Source organism: Anser brachyrhynchus (genome assembly GCF_964034855.1).
Source record: "Anser brachyrhynchus genome assembly, chromosome: 3".
Lineage (NCBI taxonomy): Eukaryota > Metazoa > Chordata > Aves > Anseriformes > Anatidae > Anser > Anser brachyrhynchus.
In genome coordinates, this window is record NC_137696.1 from 35,215,226 (window position 1) to 35,234,348 (window position 19,123).

General features: G+C 40.7%; 1 protein-coding gene across 2 annotated transcripts in view; it reads left to right on the forward strand.

Moving 5' to 3' along the window:
- Positions 1-12,351: 12,351 nt before the first annotated feature.
- LRFN2 (leucine rich repeat and fibronectin type III domain containing 2) overlaps positions 12,352-19,123 on the forward strand; it is a 227,815-nt gene continuing 221,043 nt past the window's right edge. Inside the window, exons 1-2 of one of the 2 annotated variants that reach the window (XM_080585095.1) lie at positions 12,352-13,196; positions 16,710-16,837. The gene's annotated coding sequence lies outside the window, so the exon portion shown is untranslated. Of the gene's footprint in view, positions 13,197-16,709; positions 16,850-19,123 lie in introns of both variants that reach the window. The other variant, XR_013948499.1, reaches the window with a different exon arrangement.

Here is a 19,123-nt window from a genome sequence, read left to right on the forward strand (position 1 = left end):
GGTCTGGTCCAGATACCTCTGTCCAGTTCCCTGGCAGTCTCTCTTATGTATCTCTGCTTTCCCTTGGAGCTCCAGACTATCAGTGGCTGCTTACAAAGTCGTATTCATTGATTTTGGCTTCCCTATGAAATGAATGGAGCAGATCCCCAAAACAGCAGTTCAAATGATTACAAACTATAATTCGAGATATGAAAGCAGTAAAACAACCATTGTGTGTGGGGGTGTTTGTTTTTTTTTGTTTGTTTGTTTGTTTTTTCTTGTCTAATATTCTAATATTATGCCTGTCCTCACTCTGTCCACTGAGAAAACTATTTTAGAAAAAGCATCTAAATAAAGCCAAAAGTTCAAGACAGATGTTTGCTACTGGAATCAGTAATCATCAAAAATGTCCACTGAGACATGACTTATGATCTACAGTTTGAAATAGCCACAGGCTGAACTGAGACCTTGGATCAGATTGTGCCTGGGATGCAGGCTTTCCAGAAACTGAATTTTACTAAAAAACATACTGCCGGCATTGGTTAGAGCCTCTGTATGCTGGGCAGGAGACCAGGGATTAAATTCCTTGTGCAGCTTCCCTGGAGGCAAGATGGAGAGACTAGTTTTCACCAGACGAGGCTCTGTCATCCTGTTTTCTTGCTCAGACACATTTTCTTCTAGAAGTACAAACCTGTTGCTTCCTGCTGGTATAAACCAAAATCACCATCATGCTTTATAACCTCAGCAAAGAATAAATACGTCTACTCAGTTAGTGTTTACAGCATTGAGTGCAGACAATGCGTGAGCAGGTGTTTCTCCTGGATCTATCTAGTCTATGCAAATTGGGCAGCACTCTGTAGTTGTCAAATCACTTGTCCTTCACTGGTACTCAGAATAGCAACATTAATCACAGTAAGCTCTTTGTCAATGCTTGCATGAGTGTAGTGGGCAGCTGGGTGGGAAATGCATTCCTCTCCAATTTTCATTGGTGTTCACAGCCCAGGAGGATTCATGGACAGCTCAGAGCCACCTCTGGTACAAATGGCTCCCACCTGTGCACAGCACATAGATGACAATGCTAGATGTTGCTGGCTATGGCAAACTAAGGTTAATAAAATCAACCTCTCTCTGTTGTGCAGGCTTGGGAGGAAGATGTTTACTATGTTCCTTTGCACAGCTGATAGTAGACTCCCTCTTTAAACGATGTTTGTTTCGGTGTGGAAAATTCAGCAGACTATGAAATGCTGTTGTGGTTTAACCTGGCTGTTAAACCACAACAACACAGCTGTTTGCTCACTCCCCCACAATGGGATTGGGGAGAGAATCAGAAAAAGGTAAAACTTGTGGGTTGAGATAAAGACAGTTTTACGGAACAGAAAATAAAGGGATAATAATAACAACAATAATAACAATAAAATGCACAAAAAAAGTGATACAGAATGCAGTTGCTCACCACCAGCTGACCAATGCCCAGCCAGTCCACGAGCAGCAGCAGCCATCCCCTGGCAAACTCCCCCTATTTTATTGTGCAGCATGATGCCATATGGTATGGGATATCTTTTGGGTCAGTTTGGGTCAACTGTCCTGGCTCCAGCCCCTCTCAGCTTTGTTTGTACCGCAGCCTCCTCGCTGGCAGGGTGGTATGAGAAGCCAAGATGTCCTTGACTTAGTGTAAGCACTACTCAACAACAACTAAAATATCCATGTGTTATCAACATTATTTTTCTCCTACATCCAAAACAGAGCACCATACTAGCCACTGTGAAGAAAATTAACTTTATCCCAGCTGAAACAGGGAAACACTTACTACACAAATCTGCTCAAGGAAATCCTGATTCAAAGGGTGCATGTGTAGGTCTCATCTTACAAGCAAGGGAAATGTAATTTGCAATCACATCAGGTTAACAATGATAATCGATAGATTCATCATGCTGATCTGAAACCCTGAGGACACTTGCCTAGGCAATAAGAGAAACCAATAGCTCACTCTGCCCTCTTACTTTGAAAAATTTAATATTGTTTAGAGCCAGAAATGATATAATAGATAGATGTACTCAGGACTGCACTGGGAACAGACAAACTCAATTTGGTATTGCTCGTGAGATACACATGACATCTGCTGATCCTGATCTCTTCATTCTCTCTGAGTGAAATTCACCCCTTTTCAGACTATCATCTCAAAACTTTTGGATTACTTGTAATATCAGAGATAAGGCTTAACTGAGTGTTTGAATTATTTGCAAATCTTATGCTGTGCACATCAGCGAATTTCCTCTCAAGGACTAGTTTGCCTATCTATGGATGTTCACTTCTGGCTCACTGTAGTAGGAGTCTCTCTTATCAGCTCTCTTCCCAATAAGTAGGAAGAAACCATTCCTCACTAAGTACTATTCATTAGCACATTTTTTCAAGCATCAAACATCAACGCTGTGTGAAAAAATATAGGTAGAGTATGTTTCAAAATTGTCGCTCACCTGTTTTGCAGAGACTCCTGTTGAGACTTTTGAAATGACAGAAGCTCATGTGTACAATTCTTCAGAAAGTTATGAGCATGTACCTTTCTGCAGTTATAATAGGAATGCCTTGTAATCTAAATATGTTTTCTTTGTAAAACTGTGCAACGTGGTTTACTATTAATCCCCAAAAGAGAATTTAAAATGTTTTGAGTCAAGTGAAACATCTGTTTAAATCTCAAGCATTTGCAAACATGTTTAAATAATAAAACATATATAAACCAAAAAGTTACTTCTAATGAGGAAACTTACATTTAAATTCTTTACAAAGTGTCAGATTTATAACATTTCCCTCCCTGCATGATTTTCTTACTCTTCCCATTCTATAAATAGGCAATTTGGAGTAAAATGATGAATCAAAGTTTAATATCAGTATCCTCGGATCTTTCCCCAAATGCATTTATGTTGAAGAAGTTTGGCCAGTTTTGATGTTACATAAATTTTATGTAAAAAATTGACCAGGTTATTATGGAAATTGGTTACCAGTGATTCACATAAATAAAGCTTCATGCTTTAATGATGTTAAAGCTGTGTGAGTAATTTAATTCACTTACGTGAAGTGTTCTTTGTCCCGCCCTGTCTTAAACTTTGTACAGAACCTGGTAATTCCCTATGAGGCTCTCATGCACAGAGACACAGCATAACACCCCAACCCTTTTTGTGGTGAATAGTAGCTTAGCCTTATGAATAGCATATTGCTTAGGTAGTAGGGGATTTTTTATTGTGGGAGATGTATGTAAAACCCTTCCTGCATTATATGGCTTAAGTTCTTTAATGTCAGTAAATGGAATTGATATATCTCAATGATTTTATGAATGTGCTAATTATTAACTTAAAACTATTAATCAACTGAAAAATCAGTGCCATTAATTAGCTCCTACATTTTTTTTTCCTTTTTCCAATCTCAAGGCTTGTTAAAAATCTTTGGAGTAACAAGCCTCACAATATCTCTAATAGGTGTGTTAGGAATGCAGTGTTATTCTCTTTAAGTATTAGAAATTAAGACAATGGCACAAGGGCATTTAATGACTCACCCAAGGTCATACGAAAACATGTTGTTTGAGCTAGATTAGTATCTGGGTCTTTTTATTCCCTGTTCCTGTCCTCAACACAAACTGGACAATTTCCCCAAAGCAGCATACTGTCTGATAAGGGTACATCAGGACAATAAGGCAAATAAGACTGGTACTGAATACAAGGAAAGCAACCAAAGGGGAAAGCATTAAACGAGTTTCAGTTTTGGGCCTCTCGCTACAAGAAGGACATGGAGGTGCTCAAGAAAGTCCAGAGAAGGACAACGAAGCTGGTGAGGGGTCTGGAGAACGAGTCTTACGAGGAACAGCTGAGGGAGCTGGGGTTGTTCAGCCTGGAGAAGAGGAGGCTCAGGGGCGACCTCATCGCTCTCTACAGGTACTTTAAAGGAGGCTGTAGAGAGGTGGAGGTTGGTCTATTCTCCCATGTGCCTGGTGACAGGACGAGGGGGAATGGGCTAAAGTTGTGCCAGGGGAGGTTTAGGTTGGATTTTAGGAAGAACTTCTTTACTGAAAGGGTTGTTAGGTATTGGAATAGGCTGCCCAGGGAGGTGGTTGAGTCGCCATCCCTGGAGGTCTTTAAAAGATGTTTAGATGTAGCCCTTAGTGATATGGTTTAGTGGAGGTCTTGTTAGTGTTAGGACAGAGGTTGGACTAGATGATCTTGGAGGTCTCTTCCAACCTAGATGATTCTGTGTGATTCTGTGAGGTTTGCAAGTCCAGCAAGGAATTGACCCAGGGACCTTTTCATCCCAGAGCAGTAGAGCTAGCGATTGTGCAAAAGTAGCTCTTCAGGTGAAATCATTAGGAGCAAGCACAGAGAAACAACAAAACATAGACAACAAGTTATTTACAGCTGGTCACTCATACAAAGTGCTGAGAGGCCTAAAGCAGCTTAGCTTCCACACAGAGATGAAATCAAGCACCCATGGGCTGTTTACTCTGTGTTAGCCAAGTTGGTTTCTCTTTGCTACTCCTGGCAGACTCTGGCTGCGCACATGCTGGATATTTGTCACACTGAGAGGCAAATCAATCAGAGCACAGGGCTAGAGAGTTGTCATCCATTTCCCTAGATGAAGACCATGTCTACATCCAGCAGAGTTTGTTGCGGTCCTGGCTGCAGCCCTAGCTAGGACCTAGTTGATGTAGTACTGAGATCTTGAAAATAACAAATGTATCAAGACACAAGAAGGACCTCCTGAACACTGGCTGCTGGGAAACCACGCAGTATTGGTCAACACACTTTACCACGATAACAATAATGAGGGCAGGAAAGGAGATTGTGCCCATCATTTCTTTTCATGCCAGATTTCCAAGTATATATAACTGGACCGAAGCTCTTAACAATCTCTGAACTTTTTTCAGGCTAGGCAAAGATGGGCTGCCCAGGTAGAGCTTCCTGTGGTAATTTCACCCCAATCTGGGGCAGGATGATACCACATTGGATGCACATATAAACAGAGTGAAGACAAAGGATGCTAGATAACTCTGATCTTTCATGATTTTGAAGTGGTACACTGAGTTGTCTTTTTATCTCTTAAGAATGCTATCAAATTCTATAAACATTTTATTAGAGTGTTAGTGTGTTACTACTAATAGACATTATCCCAATAAAAGTTTTTTGTTCAGCATCTGTGAAGATGTGTTTTCCTAGTCATTGTACAAAAAAAGAAGGCTTGCTTTGGGAAAAAAAAAAAAAAAAGAAAAAAAGTAGGGGAGGGAAAGGGGAAAGAAACTGTCTTTTGTATTATGGGGACTTTTCAACATTAAAGCAAGACTATTGTCCACAGCCTGACAAAGAGCTTTGCGTGACTTAAATGACATCTTAACAGGTTACAACCTCATCCTTCTTTTTCTTCCAAAAGACAGCACCTTTATCAGCATAGTGCTTATAACAGTGGTTTGTTGCTAATTCAAAGGGAGGATTGGGACCCACTGAATCCCCATAACTACAAGCACCCTCCTCCCCATGCTTTCAGATTTCTCTCAAGTGAGCATTCATCTAGTTCAATTTAAGAGTGCTGACCAAAAGAAATCACAGGCCAACATGTGGGGGAACTACAAGAAAGCAGCTGCATTTAGCTATAGCTAAGTCATCTTTCTGGTAATGTCCCAAATAAATGAATAAATGGATAAATAAATGTAAATGATCCTGTAAGAAGCAGTGTTGTGGAGAGCTATAGAAATAAACAGATATGAGTTAAAAACATCATTTGAGGAGTAAAATGAAATACCAGAAGTCAATTTGCAAGGCCGATTTAAGGTAATCAAAATGGAGTTTTCAAATATATTTGCAGTTAAAAGCTATGGAAAGCAAGAGAAAAAATTGGACCACTTAGAAATAATAATAGCCGTGGACTGTGCATTGGATGCAGAAGCAGCAGCCCTGTGAAAAATGTTCTTTCTTCTTTGCTTCTATCTCTGCTCATCATGAGGAGGCATTTAGTCATGACCAGGGTCAGATTCCACTGCCTGATAAAAGAGGCTTTAGAAAGCATGTAGAAAATTAATACCAAGGGGAAAGATGAAGTCTGAGAGTCCTTAGAGTCTTGCATACCAATGCTTTGTCTCTAAATTCACAGTGTGAAAATTACTGGACATGCCTAATGATGAATCTCTTTTGGCAACTAAGCTGGCAAAAAGTGCCAGCAGCATAGCACTTTTCCACAGACCACTTGAGCTGGCTGTGATCAATCCCAAAAGCTTCACAGAATGAATCAAGCCACTTGGAGAGAGATGGATCCATTCCTTTTTACTTGCACCTGAACTGAAGCACCAGGAGAGGTAGCTTACACAGAATGTATGTACATACACATCTATGGGAGCTACCAAAGACCAGCTGAAAATAACCCTGAAGGAAGCCACTCATATTCAGACATGAGAGGTTCCTTGGACGTGGCAGCTTCTCACCTTTCATCTTGGAGGCTAAATGAACACAAATTTATCTCTGGGATCTCCTTTCACAGAGATTTGTTTCCCATTTTACTGCATTATCTGCGATCCCAGGCTGTGTAGATCAAGTCACAGCTCAAAAAACTTGCCACGTGTGTTTGGAGCGGAGCTAAACTGGCTGCAGGGAAGACTACAGGTAGCTCGACTCCCTGAGTTAAGTGTTTTCCCCTCCATTAAGAGAGTCAAAAGCCAGTCTATATCCAGGCCTAATGGTCAGGTAGGCATACCAGCCATGGGACCTGCTCTTCTGGCATCTCACATCCTGGCTTTTGTCATCCCCTTGGCCTCCAGTGCACCAGGAGCAGCCATGCTTTGTATGCAGAGTCCCTAACCCAGAGAGGCAACAGCTCTTCACGTACAATTGCAGAATGTGCTGATAGAAGCAATATGGAGATTTTAGTAATTTGGCATCTGTAAGAAAGGTTAAGAATATAAGAACAGACATAACTGGGTCAGGGCGAAAATCAGCCTAGCACAGCATCCATGCTCCAACACTAGCCAAAAGCAGAAGCCTGGGGAAGGATAAGAACTGAAATAAGAAAGTATATAAACATCTCATCACCCTACCAGTCAGCCCTAGTCAGGGGCTTCCTGACCTGAGAAAAATGTGATTTTTATATGTTTATTTAGCCTCAGTAGATTTATTTTCCAAACACTTTCAGGTTTCCCCTTGAGACCATACAATCCCCCTTTGGCAAGCAGTGCCAGAAGTCCACTATGTGTTGCATTAAACTTTTTGCTTGTTTTGAATCTGACTATGACAACCACAATTGGATGCTTCTACCTTTTGCTTTGGTGGAGGTATAATGCTCAGGTATTCCTCATGAAAAAGCTGTCCAATGCCTTTGATGATATTGCTCCAATGCTCCTTTTAGATGAACTTGAATTAAAAACCATACTCTAGATGTGGTTAACTCATGGATTCATATAGTGACAAAGCATTGTTCTCTGTTTTGCTCCCTCATGTTTTTTCTAGTATTTAATGTTTGTTTTTTTTTTTTTTTTTTTTTTTTTGTATCCAGAATGTCATTTTTTCCAGATGCATGATCTTCAAGATCTTTCATTTCTAGAAAAAATTATCCAAATATTCATCTGAATTTTTCTTTTCCCTCATTTTCAATGAAGCCAAGGAGCTAAAAATATAAATTAGGCAACCTATAGTGGTTATCCTGATATTTCTCAGTGTGCTCAGATATCTGTTTTGAGAAACAACCTCACTGAGACGTAGTGGCATAGTTTTTATGCATTTTGCTCTCAGTCTTTCCCTGATACAGTGCTGAAACCCCTGTGCAATAGATGTAAAATATTACATTCCTTTAGCTTCTAAACCCTATAATACTCTTAATGACAGAATACCTGAATGTTACTGATCTCAGTAACTGAGTGGGAGAGATGGGGAAATTTTATTCTCATCTTTCTCTAGGCTCATTTTCTTCACTCAGTTACAGAGGAAACCTGACTCTTCCAGGTAGGATAAAGAGGGTGCTGGCACTTAATACTGTGCCATGGGATGGCTGGTGAGAAATTTTTCCATTAGTCCTGTCAAATTTCCTTCTATGGCTCGTATCTCATAGTCCTGTCAAGTACAGATCAAGGGTGAAGCCTCAGGAGGCTCAGAACTCACAAGGTACATTTCCTCCTGGAGCCTTGAGCACCCAAAGGACGTGGGTGCAAGGAAAAGTCTCCTATATGCAAACTGAACTCAGCCCTTCCCATGGTGTGAGTATGGACCTACCAACACCTTTCAGTTGCCTGACCCACAGGCAAAATGCCTGAAATGGAGACAATTCCCAGTGATCTTGGTGAGCTTTCGCTCTGCACCTCTCCTGGCATGTAATGTAATAGTGCTGAGTGAAAAGCAACATTTCACCTTCACAGAAAATCACAGTTGTTCACTGCCAATGAAGATCTGTTTTTATATCTGAGATTTCATTGCAGGCGAATGGATGGCTTTGTATCTCTGGGCATTGCATGCAGGGTCCATCAAAGTTCAATATGCAGGCAGTTTACCCCAGCAAGCAGCATAGAAACTCAACCTCGTCTGCAGTTTTATAGGAGGAAGATTTCCATTTGCCTTCCCCCTCGTCTTCACTTTCAAAGCAGGTAATTAAAAGTATCAAAGGGAAGTATCACTGTCTCATTACATTCCTCATTTATACGAATATAATACACCAGGAAATTATTTCAAGCATGAAAGAAACAGGAAAAGCAGCCTAGCAGGAGTCCAGTCCAATGCTGCAATTTTGTAGATAAGAGAATGGAGACCTAACTCTTAATAAATTAGAAAAAAAAAAATCTAATGTAAGTAAAGAATTAAAATAATGGATACATTGCATATATTTCTATGATTAACTGGCTGTGCAACTTATTTTTTCAGTAGGAATAAATTAAGGTCTCTAATAGTATAAGCATTTATAGCTGTTTATAGTTTGCAGTACTTTGAATCAGCCTTGTCCTAATAATTACTCATTTTTCTATGTTGAAGTGAAGTCACTTAATAACACTTTTGTCAAATCAGAAATTTCATGTAAAAGAAAGCTTATTATCAGCGTGCCAGCACTTGTTTCCCAAAAATGCGTGCTCATGTACTTTACTGAGGCAATATAGTAGAACACTACAAGAGTTAATGGGAAAGAAAAAGAGATAGAATGAAAAAAATTGCATGTAATGGTGTCTTGGAGTCAAACCCAGGTCTCCTGCTGGTTTTTTTTTTTTTTTTTTCCAGCTCTGTCACCAGCTTGTTGTTGGATGTAGGATTTCCCATTTGTAAAGTAGGGATACCATTGTTGAAACACTTGCAATGAAAAGCACTATTTGTAGGACTGACACATGCTTAACACTCATGAGCAGTTCTACTGATCTCAACATAACACTACAACTGGTATACTAAACATAAGATCACCCTAAGAACTTAAATATATATTTTTTTTGAACATTGTTTTAAATATTCAAATGGTTTAAATCTGCAGTATTTATTGAAAACTTTCTCTTAAGTTTTATTTATATTTAAGTACAAAACCAAAAAAATCATACACTTTCACAGAAAAACGACATAATAAAGAAAACCAAGGAAAGATATGTAATTAATACACACTGTAATAAGCAAGGCAACAGAAGAAACAACTCAGCACAGAAGCCTTATGCTGGGACGTAATTTAAGATAACAAACATAGGAAAAATTGCCAATCGTTGCAGTTCTTTTCATTCACCTATGTCAAAGATAGAGAGAAGCTGACAAGTTTAAGTAGAACTTTAGATCATTTGCCTAAAGAAAGTACTCTATTGTATTCATTATAATGCATAATAAATAATACACCTAAATCAATATAATATACCTAAATAACACATAATATACCTAAAAAATAAATAATAATAATAATAATAGAAGAAACAACAGGCCAGCCCCTACCCAAAGTACTTGCAGAATGATCTTCTGCCAATATTAACTGCAAAAGTTTCCATGCTCAATTTTGAAAATGGCTTGTTAAGATTTAAACTTCTCAATCCCAAAAATGTAAAATGATGTTGGAGCCAGAAAAGCAGATATTCAAGCCTCCTGCTCTCTTTTCTTTGAGTAGATAGCTGGAGAAAAAGACATGACAAGAAGAAACAGCAAATAATAAAGTAGACTTTTAAAATCCTATTTCAGGTTCAATGATTGAGGGTGTGAACTCAAGAAAGGATTTATAAGTGTAATTTTGAAACTGATGTCTGCAATTAATTAATGGTTTCACAGAGCTTATATACTCTGAGGGAAGTGTAAACTCTACGAATTTCATGGTTGTGAGAAGCTGCTCAACAACAGCCTCTACGAGTCAATCACAAGGGCAAAAGCAAGGCTTGGCCTGTCCTTCTGGCAAAGCAATGACCAGCACTGTCTGAGTTGAAAGGAAATCATTATGTATCCACTGGCCATAGGGTCTGGACAGATTTTCTCTGAGGGGTGGATTTTTAAGTTGTAGAGTAGTAGTACTACAGATGCAATGGCACCTGTTCTGGCTATGTACAGATCCAGCTCAAGATGAGTATGCTTCAAGCTCAGCAGAGCACTACAGAAATAAAGGTGTATTGTTTTGGGGTCAGCTTATGTTCAAATGCTCTTTCTTTGCATTGGTTTGTACAGGGTTCCCTGCTGGTCCCTGCTAGTCTCGTGCAGAGCCAGCATCTACAGAACGGCCTACTAACATCAGCTGTACTCTTGCTTTGGCTTGACATCACACAAACTCCCCAAGTATCTATGCTAGTAAGCTAAATGGGGAAGGTCACAGGCATGTGTATGGTCTCACAGTCATCTATTCTGTACAAGCTATGGCATACCTCTTTGAGACCAATGAACATTTTCCCAAATATTACAATGTAGGGGTTATTATGGACTGTAAATCGTCATTTTGGAATTGATCACCCTGTGTTTTGGATGACGTATGCTCTATGGAGGCCAGCCTTACTGTGTCATTTGGCCTCAGCTCCCAAGAACAATCTCAGCGATATTTTATTTCCTAGAACAGATGCAGCACGAATGGCTATACCCTCTACTCCTCAGAGCTCCTCTGAGTAGAAGGGTGTAACACCCAGCTGCAGTGCTGCATAAATGCCCAGGAGTGCAGGGTCCACAACTGCGCTCAACACAAGCCCATCTAGAACTGGGAGCACTGGGAGCTGAGACACAGACATGAGTCAGCTCCCAGGGAGCTGCTTATATCTGGAAGGGACTGCATGAAGAGAGCTAGAAATCCCTATAGGAGGTCAGGTAACTGCACACAAGTATTTTCACATCTCACTCTAGTGGATCCTATAGTATTTATTGACCTGGCATGACAGAGGCAAGTATGTCATGACCTAAGTGAAACAGAATATGGTGGACTTGAGACCTGGGGGATTTGTCTTCCCTGGTCTGTTTGCTGCTGTTCATCTTTACAGATCTGACCTATGCACTCCCAGAACAGAGAGTAAAGTCACAGAGAGAATAGAAAGAGGATTTAAGGAGCCAACAGGACAGACTGCAGTGACCAGGCACAAGTCTCAAAGACAAATGCACCTACCTATATCTCAGTTACACACAACCAGTCACTTTGTCCCTCTTCCTTTCCTTTTCCCCACACTAATTTATTTCCAGCCCGCCTTGAGGCCTCCCTTTCCAGCCTTTGATCTTCCCCTAAATATCCCAGGCTAAGGTTTGCACAGTCCCACAGCAACCTCAAATATACATAAGTTTTGTCTTTCTTCTGTAATCCCTGATTTCTCTTATTTTTACCAGCTACAAAGTTGACTTTTTCCAAGGTTACACATGCACAGCCACTAACCAGTTATCCTCACAGCCCCGTCCTTGCTGTCTATACGTGCTTGCAGACCTCACTTCCCAGTGGTGGAACATGGTCACAGGACATGAAGACTCTGGTTTACCTAGTGGGTGACCATGGTGTACATACTGATCACAGAGGAAAAAACTGTCGTATCACTATGAGTGGCAAAGACGGAGGAAATTCATTAAGAAGCTGCTCAGTAGGTTTATTACATTGCCTTTTAAGTCACTGTGCATTTCTGAGGAAAAATGGGCATGCTATTATGCATAGTTCATTAGAGACTACTGCTGTCTGAACAAATCCAGTATGGGAAGCCTAAAACAATGCTGTGTTAGGTGGAGAGATTATTATTTTTTCTGATGTATAATGTTAGATAGGGCCATTAATTAAAGTGTGACACAGTATGTGTGGATATTTCCATATTCCTTTGAAATGTGAAATGAGTCTACACTGGATTTCCACCATCTGGCAAAACAGAAAATTGTCAATACTATGAGTACTGTCAAGCCACCATGGAAGGAATTACAGAGATGGAGATGGAGGGAAATACTGTTATCATTTGCTGGGAAACTTTGCTCCTAAGAAGAAAAAGAAATAGTTTGTCTATCACAGGAATTGATGGACCAACATTCTCTACTTGTATACAGCAGGAAAAGTGAGGCAGGAGTAATAAAGCAGGGAAAAATATTAATGCAGGCCAAACCACCTGTGTGGCAGGAACTCCATGACAACAGTGGCAGTCTTAAAACAGAAGAGTGGCAATTAATTGTCCTGCTGAGACATTTATTGTTGTTTTTGTTGGACACAGAAGACAATATTACTAAGATATGCAAAGGAGTTCACAACAGGAAGAAGATTTTGTGATCTTTCATTGGTTACATTATATAGGATCAGGGAACTGTTTACCACAGTCACTTCCTCCTATTCTCCTCTTAGTTATCAAACACCTCTCAGGACCACATGACAACATGAATGATCACAATGCAAAAGAGGCAATACTGCCAATATTTTTTATCACTTTACTTGTGTTAGAAGAATATTGGGCATACTAATTAAGACGTTCTACAGAGGAGCTGTAAAACAACCCAATGCACTTAACAACCTGTCTTATTGCAGTATGTAGTGGGTCAATCAGATAATAAACAAAGAAAGATCAATTGTAGCTGTTGGGAGTAGTAGATAAGAATTATGTTCAGGCTTGGACAAAGTTTTAGGCAATGACACTTTTCTAGGAATTTATTAGGCTAAGTTCCACATGGGAGTGAGTTGATCAGCTTTACTGAAGTCTGCTGAGTTGTATCAGTGGCAGCCAATTGAAACTGAGGCCAGGAAATATAGTGAACCTTCAGCTCAGCTGTGCCTCTAACCATTGGGTCTCAGGATGCAGTGAGTAGCTGATGTCATGGTTCAGCAGGCTGTCAGTGAGTAGTGCTTTAACTAACATTTTTTTTTCCTGTTCTGGGCAGTCGGAAATGATGCAGTGATATTTCTGCATTTGTCTTGACTTGCACATGTAGTAGATGTGGCTAAGGACATATGAAGAAGTTAGTATTGTATGTCCATGCCTAGGCAGTGTATTTAGAAGGAGAATTAGAATCATAAAAGTTAGAAAAGACCTTCAAGATCATCTGGTCAAACCATCACCCTAATTGTTACAAGCTCCCAGTAAAAGTGGGAAAAATGTTACCGTACTCTCTAGAAAGATGTAAAAAAGTATAAGACTAATTAGTTTATAGGAAGTGAAGACTATTTGTCTTCATGGGTGAATATATGATGCTAACTCATAAGTTGCAAGTTTTTAAGTAACATTCACTGTATTTCTACTAAAAATGAGCTCAGATCCTTTATGTGACTTTAACTCCCTGCGGAGTGGAGTATGGTGGGGAGTAGGCTCAAGACTTTAAATATCATTTTTCTCAGCCCCAACCGCAAGCCTCCCTGATACTGCTGAATGCATGCACGCAGTCAGACACACCCAGAGCATGGGCAATGAGTTTCCAACAGAGCTGGCACCTGAAATACCAGCATTGTGTTCAGGACAGCAGTCTGAAAGAGTCTAGGCTTTGTTACCCCCAGGGCTCCTGGGATGATTTATGCACCTGTTCAGTTAAAAAAAAATAAAAAATGCTGGAAATGGAGCTAGAATAACTTTGAGTTTTCTGAACAGGCAGGATAGAGAAGGCATTTATTTTTCAGGTCAGTTCACACTGAAAATTTCTATTTTGACACTTTTTCTGCAGCTTTAGATTTACCTAATAAAATTGAGTGCAAGGAGGAAGGCAGCTGTTAGCTGCTCACTTACTGATCCAATTTACCAGCTAAACAAACAGTTGTCTCTGGTCCTCTTCCCAAGGTAGGTTAGACAGAGACCACCTTATTCCTATAATAACTCCTCCTTTCCAAATTTACCCCCTCTCTAAGGTAAGAGAGAATGGAAGTGTTATTTTTTTGAAGAAACTGAGTAGAAAAACCTGTTATCATCCAGGTCATTTGAATTATTCATTAACTGATCACTCTACCCATCATTTTCCTATGTCCAGGTGCAGATTTTTATGCCTTTCTCACCAGTCTGCTAAGGTTTGCAGCTGGGAGGTCCTGACGAAGCCTTACACTCAAATTGTGTTGTGTAGGTGTTGTGGTTTAACCCAGCTGGCAGCTAAGCATCACTCAGCTGTTTGCTCTCCCCCCTGTGGGATGGGGGAGAGAATCTGAAAAAAATAAAATGAAAGCTTGTGGGTTGACATAGTTTACTAGGACAGAAAAGAAAGGAAAACAATAATGACTGGTAATAGTACTACTACTAATAATGTGTGCAAACCAAGTGGTGCACAATGTAACTGTTCACCATCTGCTGACCAATGCCCAGCTTGTGTCCCCCCCACCCTGGGGGGCCTGGCACCTGGCCAGTCACCCAATATTAATTGTTCAGTGATGATGTCAGATGATATGGAATACCCCTTTGGCCACTTTGGGTCAGCTGTCCTGCTTCTGCCCCCTCCCAGCTCCTGCTGCACCCCTAGCCTGCCTGCTGGTAAGGCAGCATGAGGAGCTGAAAAGTCCTTGGCTTAGTGTAAGCAGTGCTCTGCAACAACTAAAACATCAGTGTGGTATCAACATTCTTCTCATCCTAAATCCCAAACACAGCACCCTACTAGCTACTAGGAGGAAAATTAACTCTATCCTAGCCAAAACCAGGACAGTGGGAAGACTCAAGCCATTTCAAAAATCTTTAATGGATAGCTTGTGCTTTTGACAGCTTGAAATTAGAAAGTGTCACTTCACAATGAAGTGTTGGGTGACAACTCAGTCCTTCATTCCTCCATACTTAAAAGACCTTGCAGAACGTAATTGTAGAGTAATTTCAACTGTATTCTGTTCCTGCTTCACAGGAACAAGCTGTTCACTTTCCTTCCTTGCCCAGTCTTGCTTCAGAGTTTCTGGTCACCAGTATTTCTTCCTCACTATGTTCTGATATTGAAGCACAGCAGCAACTGAAAGACGAAAGGTGGTGAAGTATGCTGAATATTTGAAATTAGGTTGTTTCTGGTTCCAGCCTAGAAAGTAAACAGGAATTATTCTTGAAGCAAGCCAGAGCAATGGGTGAGAATATCCTCTCTTTCAGGTGACATTTATCAGGAGAAACTCCAGTCTATGTCACAAAAGATAATTAAAGAGAAATTTTCTTTCAGAAAAAAAAGAATTAGACTTGGAGTTGCTTGATGTGCGAGCAACGGTATATACTATCACAAGAAGGAGCTCATACCAAGGCCAGTATTTATGTGGCAAAGGAGGTGCTGAAAGCTAAGAGCTAATGTATGAATCTACTTTAAAAAATGTGAAACTGACGTATTTTCTCCCAACATTTTGCTTCTTGTTAGTGTTTATTATGCTCTGCTGACTTCAATAGCAAAAATTGAGCAAGATGCCCAAGAAAGTAAGTTATCTGAGACAAAACTATTGATAAGCTCAGTAAGATTTATCTTAAAATCCCTTGTCTGAGACAATTTCTCCATGTACGAGGTTGTCCAAAGGGAAGGCTTCACTATGCTACTTCAATATTTTTCACTCATACTAGTATTAAGGGATGGGGGCTTGCAATCTCTTCACCACCATTAAGAAATCCAGTATTGTTGTCTGGATTTCTGAAGAAGACATGTAACCTAATGACCTTCCAATTTTCATTCATCAGGAAAGCAGATCTTTTGTTAATGTTGCCACTGCACTGCCATCACTAGGATTAGCCTTCAATTTATTCAGCTTCCAAACTCTTCTTCGATGCATGTTCCGGTTCATTTCTTCCTTGGTGATCAGAAAGGCGTACTGTATTAAAGGTGGGATAGATGTATTCATTCTGTCCTCTACACATGGTATTTAAGTGCAGGCTGATTTCTTGACCAAGTTGCATGAAAATTTATCCATATGCCTCCAAGCTTTATAAATCTTCATGGTAGCTTAGACTTATTTTACCACCAAAGTCCAGAAGTAAGCTTAGGGAAGAAGTTGCAAGTGGGACCAAGTATTAATGTTGTGTAACTAGTTCCTCATTTTAAAACTTGTGCTGCCACAAGAAAAAAGGGGTGGAAGAGTAGATAGGAAACAACTCTATAGTAGCTTCTGTGAGCTCATTTCAATTCTGAGCCTTGTTACTAGACAATACTAATGTAGTCCAAGATAAGATGGGCATCTTCTTAATAAAGTTCTTAAGACCAGGTCATCAATAAGCTGAGTCTAGCAGGAAGCTGTGTCATTGTGATATCCTGTGAGCAAAGTAAAAAGTTCAGTAAACAATCTAAACATACCCAGTGTTGCTTATCCATAGCAACTGCTGGATGTCAATGTTTTTGAAAAGGCTTTTCCCAGTTCTCACAGTGAGTTTATATTTTGGATTCTTAATGTTCACCTTGAAGTTTGAAGTGCCTGTTGTTTTGCAATAGGTGGCCTGGGACTGTCCTGCATGACTTTTGCTTCTGCTGTGTTATCCAGCCTCAATTCTGCCTACTTTTTATCCTGCATGGCTTGGAACTGGAATCTGTCATCACTGGCCTCTGCTTGGTGTTTGTTTCAGATAAGATCTGTATTCTGTCAAATTCATTGTGTGCCATTAGCCATAGTGGAATGCCAAAACTTAATCCCTCCTCTTTCCATATATTTCATCTATCATATAATCTCTCTTTTGAGAAAACCCTATTGAACCAATTAAGGGGTTATACTATATTCATAAATCTTCCACTTCTCAGCTTGCACTTGATAAATTGGGCTTGGCCATAGCTCGAGAGACAGCTGACTGCCAAGTGCAAAATACCCATCCTGGGTATTGGCTGAGGTCAACTGCATGAAGTTCAACAAGGCCAAGTGCCGGGTCCTGCACCTGGGCTGCAACAACCCCAAGCAGAGCTACAGGCTGGGAGATGAGTGGCTGGAAAGCTGCCTGGCCGAGAAGGACCTGGGAGTATTGGTGGATAGTCGGCTGAATATGAGCCAGCAGTGTGCTCAGGTGGCCAAGAAGGCCAACGGCATCCTGGCCTGTATAAGAAGCAGTGTGGCCAGCAGGTCGAGGGAAGTGATTGTGCCCCTGTACTCGGCTCTGGTGAGGCCGCACCTCGAGTACTGTGTTCAGTTTTGGGCCCCTCGCTACAGGAAGGACATGGACGTGCTCGAGCGAGTCCAGAGAAGGGCGACCAAGCTTGTGAGGGGTCTGGAGAACAAGTCTTATGAGGAGCGGCTGAGGGAGCTGGGCTTGTTCAGCCTGGAGAAGAGGAGGCTCAGGGGCGACCTCATCGCTCTCTACAGTTACCTTAAAGGAGGCTGTAGAGAGGTGGGGGTTGGTCTATTCTCCCACGTGCCTAGTGACAGGACGAGGGGGAATGGGCTAAAGTTGCGACAGGGGAGTTTTAGGTTGGATGTTAGGAAGTACTTCTTTACCGAAAGGGTTATTAAGCATTGGAACGGGCTGCCCAGGGAGGTGGTGGAGTCACCATCCCTGGAGGTCTTTAAAAGACGTTTAGATGTAGAGCTTAGGGATATGGTTTAGTGGAGTACTTAGTGTTAGGTCGGAGGTTGGACTCGATGATCTTGAGGTCTCTTCCAACCTAGAGAAATCTGTGAATCCTCAAGGCAATGTCTAGGGTATGGAGTTGAAGGTGGCCAAAACCATAATTCATGCACAATCTTGGATGCTCCAGCTCTTGTAGCTGACTTCTACAATGCTGCCAGCTTGTTTAATAGTAAGTAGCTATCTCTCACTAAATCATGCTCTAGATATAGCAGCCTACTGGGTGATGGAGGACACTGTTAATGTATTTTTCTGGCAGCCATGTAAGCATCCTGGTCAGGCTGACAGGGGACCATCAGACTCATTTGTCATGCATACATAGCACAATAAATAAAATGTGCTCTGATAGTCTTGCAGAAGGACTATCTGATCATTAGTGTGCATGATTCTAGGCATGGAAAACAACTACTTTGATCAAAGACAGTGAACTAGATGATCACAAAATACTGGGAGGGGCATGAAAATTTCTTTGTGAACATTTCTCATGTTTTGTATGGCCCATGGTTATTTAGCAAGGAGAAGAAATCTAACCTTACTCCAAGCCTCTTTCTGGGAGTTACTCATTTCTTTATTGAAGGTGATATTTTTTTCATTAAGCAGTATGGGAAGGTCCTTCTTCCTTTTATTTTTGCAATAGTTTAGATGGCAGGCCAGACCTCTTACAAAACAAATTGTAACCAATGAAACACTTTTGCCTAGTGCCTAGCCATCCAAAACTTTGTACTCTTTTCTCCAAGGCTTCTTAACACTAGGATTTTTGAATGGAAAAAACTTTTATGATAATCCTCAGTTTTAACCTTGCAAAGCCTCAACATCAAGCCTCTAGTTGTGCCAGGGGATGTTTGGTTGGATATTAGGAGAATGAACTTTATTGAAAGGGTTGTGCGCATTGGAACAGGCTGCCTTGGGATGTGGTTGCGTCACCATCCCTGGAGGTCTTCAAGAAACATGCGGATGTAGAACTTAGTAGCATGGTTTAGTGGAGGACTTGTTAGTACTAGGTTAAAAGTTGGACTAGATGATCTTAGAGGTCTTTTCCAACCTGAATGATTCTAAGATCATTCTTCTCACATTGTGGGCTATGAGGTTAAAAGCAGCCCACATTCCCTTCATGATGGAATCAAATGCTCTGTTTTTCTGTTGGTTGCACTTGGTCAGAGTGGTATTGCTGGTACCAGCATGTGATCAGAGCAGTACCAGTGAATATTGTAACATTACTGCATAGCTCTGCTGGCATAGGTGTCTGCATGAGGTACATCTATTGCCTCTTGCAAGCACTCAAATTCTCAAGGCAAT